The sequence below is a fragment of the Physeter macrocephalus genome, chromosome 1, assembly GCF_002837175.3.
Source record: "Physeter macrocephalus isolate SW-GA chromosome 1, ASM283717v5, whole genome shotgun sequence".
Lineage (NCBI taxonomy): Eukaryota > Metazoa > Chordata > Mammalia > Artiodactyla > Physeteridae > Physeter > Physeter macrocephalus.
Genome location: NC_041214.2, coordinates 83,903,817 through 83,910,004, shown reverse-complemented (window position 1 = coordinate 83,910,004; position 6,188 = coordinate 83,903,817). Strand labels below are relative to the sequence as shown.

General features: G+C 42.9%; 1 pseudogene; it reads left to right on the top strand.

Moving 5' to 3' along the window:
* Positions 1 to 748: 748 nt before the first annotated feature.
* Positions 749 to 3,620, top strand: LOC102992742 (glycine dehydrogenase (decarboxylating), mitochondrial-like; annotated as a pseudogene).
* The last annotated feature ends 2,568 nt before the right edge of the window (positions 3,621 to 6,188 follow it).

Genomic DNA, 6,188 nt, shown 5'->3' with positions numbered 1-6,188 from the left:
CTGGTAATGTACCCCTGCTAGCTGGATGACCTGTAAGGAACTGTTCCAGGGCAGAAGTCCTCACACTTAAAATGCATAAGAATCACTTAGAAGGCACATTTTTCTCCGTGTCTTTTAAATTTATTTCTCTTGATTATAAAATTAACACATAAATCTGCTTTTGAGAGAGGCAAAAAGTATAAAGGAACAGAGAAATACTTTATCTATATGAAATTAGCCAGGCATAGCTATTATTTTGTCACATTTTCTTTCAACAATATCATCAGTAATCCTGCTAAAACCAACACAAATGGGATTATATAAACATATTTTATATATTATGAAATTTCTAGCAAATATAAATAACTATTTATTCTGCTTATTAATTTTTACCCTTTATATTATCATTTTCACTTTCTCTTTATTCTTTTACCCTTTTAGAGCAGTGTTTTTAACCTTGACTGAAATTAGAATCAACAGGGCAGTTTTACTGAAAATACTGATGCCGAAGCCTAAGGCCCAGGTCAGATACAACACGATGTGGAAAAACTGTGGGCATTAAAAAAACAAGTCCTGGGAATAACAACATTGTGCGCACCTCCGAGCTCGGTGTGGCACAGATTCGTTGCCTCTGAACATCTATCTGTCCATTTGGTCATCCAGCGGGAAAGGGCTCCAGCCACTCTAGGGCAGCCGCCCCCCCGGGGGCCGCGACCAGGAGAGCCAAAAGCGCTGCTGACCCTCGCGGGCCCGGGCAAGGGACACCACCATGCAGATGTGCGCCGGGGCCTGGGGGTTGCGTCTGGGTTGCGGAGTCCGAGGTGGCCACCGCCTGGCTCGGGGCTCGGAGCCCCGGGTGGGCTCCGCGGGGCCGCTACGGCAGTAGCGGTGGGGATAGCGGTGCGGCTGGGCTCGCGTCTCCTGCAGCGCCTCCTGCCCACACACGACGACTTTGCTCGGAGGCATATCGACCCCGGGGACAAAGACCAGAGGAGATGTTATTGGCCCTGGGGCTGGCGAGAGTAGATGAACTGATCGAAAAGAACATCCCTGCCAGCATCCGCTTGGAAAGACCCTTGAAAATGGATGGCCCTGTCTGTGAAAATGATATCCTTACAACTCTGCATGCCATTTCCAGCAAGAACCAGATCTGGAGATTGTATATTAGCGTGGGCTATTAGAACTGCTCAGTGCTACAGACGGTTTTGTCTAACTTAACTGGAGAACTCAAGGTGGATCACCCAGTATACTCAGTACCAGCCAGAGGTGTCTCAGAGGAGAAAGGACGGTTTACTCAACTACCAGACCATGGTGTGTGACATCACAGGTATGGGCATGGTTAACGCATCCTGCTGGATGAGGCCACCACGGGTGCAGAGGCAATGCAGCTCTGCCACAGACACAAGAGGAGGAAGTTTTTTGTTGACCCCAGTTGCCATCCACAGACAATAGCTGTCATCCAGACTCAAGCCAAGTATGCTGGAGTCCTCACTGAACTGAAGTTACCCCATGAAATGGACTTCAGCGGAAAAGATTTCAGTGGAGTGCTGTTCTAGTACTGGACACTGAGGGGAAAGTGGAAGACTTCACAGAACTTGTGGAGAGTGCCCGTCAGGCCGGGAGCTTGGCCTGCTGTACTGCTGTTCTTTTACCTCTGAGTAGCCTGAGGCCTCCTGGAGAATTGGGGGTAGAATTGCCCTGGGCAGCTTGCAGAGATTAGAGTGCCACTAGGCTATAGCAGACCACATGCCTTTCTAGCTGTCAGAGAAAACTTGGTGAGGATGATAACCTGGAAGAATGGTGGGAGTAACAAGAGATGCCAGTGGAAAAGAAGTGTATCCTTTTGCTCTTCAAACCAGGGAGCAACACATCCAGAAAGACAAGACTATCAGCAACATCTGTAGAGCTCAGGCTCTCTTGGCAAATATGGCTACAATGTGCGCAATCCACCATGGGTCCCATGGGCTTGAACATACTGCTAGAAGGGTACATAATGCCACTTTGATTTTGTCTGAACGTCTCAAGTGAGCAGGGCACCAACTCCAGCACGACTTGTTCTTTGACACTTTGAAGATTCAGTGTGGCTCCTCAGTGAATGAGGTTTTGGGCAGGGCCGCTCGGTGGCAAATAAATATTCAGCTCATTGAGGATGGCACACTTGGTATTTCTCTTAATGAAACAGTCAATGAGAAAGATCTGGACAACTTGTTGTGGATCTTTGGCTGTGAGTCGTCTGCAGAGCTGGCTGCTGAAAGCATGGGTGAGGAGTGGAGAGTTATCCTAGGGTCTGCCTTCAAGAGAACTAGCCCATTCCTCACACATCAAGTGTTCAACAGTTATCACTCAGGAACAAATATTGTCTGATATATGAAGAGAGTGGAAAACAAAGACCTTTCCCTTGTTCATAGCATGATTCCCCTGGGGTCCTGCACCATAAAGCTCAACAATTCATCGGAACTCGTGCCTATCACATGGAAAGAACTTGCAAACATCCACCCCTTTGTGCCTCTGGATCAAGATCCAAGGGACCAGCAGCTTTTCTGAGAACTTGAGAAGGATTTGTGTGAACTCACAGGCTGTGACCGAATCTCTTTCCAGCCTAACAGCAAAGCCCAGGGGGAATATGCGGGGCTGGTCACTATCTGAGCCTACTTAGATGGGAAAGGAGAGAGACACATTCCAAAATCCGCACATGGGACCAATTCCGCAAGTGCCCACATGGCAGGCATGAAGATTCAGCCTGTGGAGGTAAATAAATACGGAAATATCGATGCAGCTCACTTCAAGGCTATGGTGGATAAACACAAGGAGAACCTGGCAGCAATTATGATTACATACCCATCCACCAGTGGAGTGTTTGAAGAGACCGTCAGAAACGTGTGTGAACTGATCCATCAACACGGAGGACAGATCTACCTGGACAGGGCAAATATGACCATTCATGTGGAATCTGTTGTCCTGGAGACTTGGGGTCTGATGTCTCACACGTAAATCTTCACAAGACTTTCTGCATTCCCCGTGGAGGAGGCAGCCCTGGCATGGGGCCCGTCGGAGTGAAGAAGCATTTTCTCCCTTTTCTGCCTAATCATCCCATCATTGCAACAAAGCCAAGTGAAGATGCCCAGCCTTGGGGTACTGTCAGCGCAGCCCCGTGGGGCTCCAGTTCCATCTTGCCCATTTCATGGGCTTATATTAAGATGATGGGAGGCAAGGGCCTTAAACAGGCCACAGAAATTGCTATAATAAATGCCAACTACATAGCCAAGCGATTCGAAAAACACTACAGAGTCCTTTTCCAGTGTACAAGAGGTTACGTGGCTCATGAATTTATTTTGGATATAAGACCCTTCAAAAAGTCTGCAAATATGGAGGCCGTGGATGTTGCCAAGAGGCTTTAGGATTATGGATTTCATGCCCCTACCATGCCCTGGCCAGTGGCAGGCACTCTCATGATTGAGGCCGCTGAGTCAGAAGACAAGGCAGAGTTGGATAGATTCTGTGACGCCAGGATCAGCATTCGGCAGGAAATCGCTGACATCGAGGAAGGCCGCATCAACCCCAGGGTCAATCCACTGCGTTGGTGCCTCTGCATTCACAATGTAGCAGTTGATGTTCAAGTTGCCTTGATTGGTACCATTTAGTTTTTGCATAGAAAATTTGGGGTGTGATAGTAACTTTAACTTCAATGTAGCAGGTTTGCAGATATTACAGAGGCTATACTGGAGATCTGATAGACATATTTTTATTCCAAGTAAGTCTTTGTGGACTGTGCCATCTGTGGGAAATCCCTTGGCAAATGTTTACATTTTGTATACACTGAAGAAATCTTTTTCCTCCTACTAATTTGCCTAATGCATAATAGCATTTCTGAGTGTTTTCCTTTTCCCATGTGTATAGTTTTTTAAATCTGCAATTAATAATATTCTAAGAAAGCATTGCAATTTGAAAAAAAGTCTTCTTATTTTGAAATAATTTTAGTCTTATAGAAGAGTTACAAAAATAGCACAAGGAGTCCCTATTACCTTTTACCCAGCTGTGCCTAATGTAACATCTTACATAATCATGGTACCATTATCAAAACTAAGAAATCAACATTGTATAAATACCACTTAAATGACAGACTTTGTTTGGACTTCACCAGTTTTTTCCACTAATATGTCTTTTTCTGTTCCAAAATCTAATCCAGGATCCCACGTGGCATTTAGTAATGTCTTTCATTAGTCTTCTCCAATCTGTGACGCTTCCTCAGTCTTTCCTTAGCTTTCATGACTTTAGTTTGAAGAGCTCTGGTCAGGTTTTATGGAGAATGTTCCTCAATTTGGGGTTATTTGATATTATCTCAAGATTAGATGGCATGGACAAAAATAACACAGTGGTAGTGTACCCTTCACAGTGTATCAGTATATTTTATTACTGGTTATATGAACATTGATAACTTGGTCAAGGTGGTGTCTGCCAGTTTTGTGCACTGTAAATTGCTATTCCTTCTCTATCATTCATAAATATTTAGGGCAAGATACACTGAGACTATACAACTAGGTCATGTTTCTCCTTAAACCTTAAACTAATTTTAGTATTCCATGGGTCTTGCCTGTAGCAATTGTTACTGTGATATTCTAATGGTGATTTTCTATTTATCTCTTCTTTCTATATTTATTAATGGGAATGCTTTTGTAAAGAAGAGATTCAATACTCCGTGTCCCTCTTGTATTTATTTAATTATTTGTATCAGCATAGAATCATGAATATTTATTTTATTCTTCATGTTATAATCCAATAGTTATTTTTTAACATCTTTATTGGAGTATAATTGCTTTACAATGGTGTGTTAGTTTCTGCTTTATAACAAAGTGAATCAGCTATACATATACATATATCCTCATACCTCCTCCCTCTTGCATCTCCCTCCCACCCTCCCTATCACACCCCTCTGGGTGGTCACAAAGCACCGAGCTGATCTCCCTGTGCTATGCGGCTGCTTCCCACTAGCTATCTATTTTACATTTGGTAGTGTATATATGTCCATGTCACTCTCTCACTTCACCTCAGCTTGCCCTTCCCCCTCCCCGTGTCCTCAAGTCCATTCTCTACCTGTGTGTCTTTATTCCTGTCCTGCCCCTAGGTTCTTCATAACCAAATTTTATTTTTGGATTCCATATATATGTGTTAGCGTATGGTATTTGTTTTTCTCTTTCTGCCTTACTTCACTCTGTATGACAGACTCTATGTCCATCCACCTTATTACAAAATAACCCAATTTTGTTTCTTTTTATGGTGGAGTAATATTCCATTGTATATATGTGCCATGTCTTCTTTATCCATTCATCTGTTGATGGACACTTAGGTTGCTTCCATAACCTGGCTATTGTAAATAGAGCTGCAATGAACATTGTGGTACTTGATTCTTTTTGAATTATGATTTTCTCAGGTTATATGCATAGTAGTGGGATTGCTGGGTCGTATGGTAGTTCTATTTTTATATTTTAAGGAACGTCCATACTGTTCTCCATAGTGGCTATATCAATTTACATTCCCACCAACAGTTCAAGAGAGTTCCCTTTTCTCCACACTCTCTCCAGCATTTATTGTTTGTAGACTTTTTGATGATGGCCATTCTGACTGGTGTGAGGTGATACCTCATTGTAGTTTTGATTTGCTTTTCTCTAATGATTAGTGATGTTGAGCATCCTTTCATGTGTTTATTGGCAATCTGTATATCTTCTTTGGAGAAATGTCCATTTAGGTCTTCTGCCCATTTTTGGATTGGGTTGTTTGCTATTTTGATATTGAGCTGCATGAGCTCCTTGTATATTTTGGGGATTAATCCTTTGTCAGTAGTTTCATTTGCAAATATTTTCTCCCATTCTGAGGGCTGTCTTATCATCTTGTTTATGGTTTCCTTTGCTATGCAAAAACTTTTAAGTTTCATTAGGTCCCATTTGTTTATTTTTGTTTTTATTTCCATTCCTCTAGGAGGTGGGTCAAAAAGGATCTTGCTGTGATTTATATCAAAGAGTGTTCTGCCAAGGATTTCCTCTAAGAGTTTTATAGTGTCTGGCCCTACATTTAGGTCTTTAATCCATTTTGAGTTTATTTTTGTGTATGGTGTTAGGGAGTGTTCTAATTTCATTCTTTTACATGTAGCTGTCCAGTTTTCCCAGCACCACTTATTGAAGAGGCTGTCTTTTCTCCATTGTATATTCTTGCCT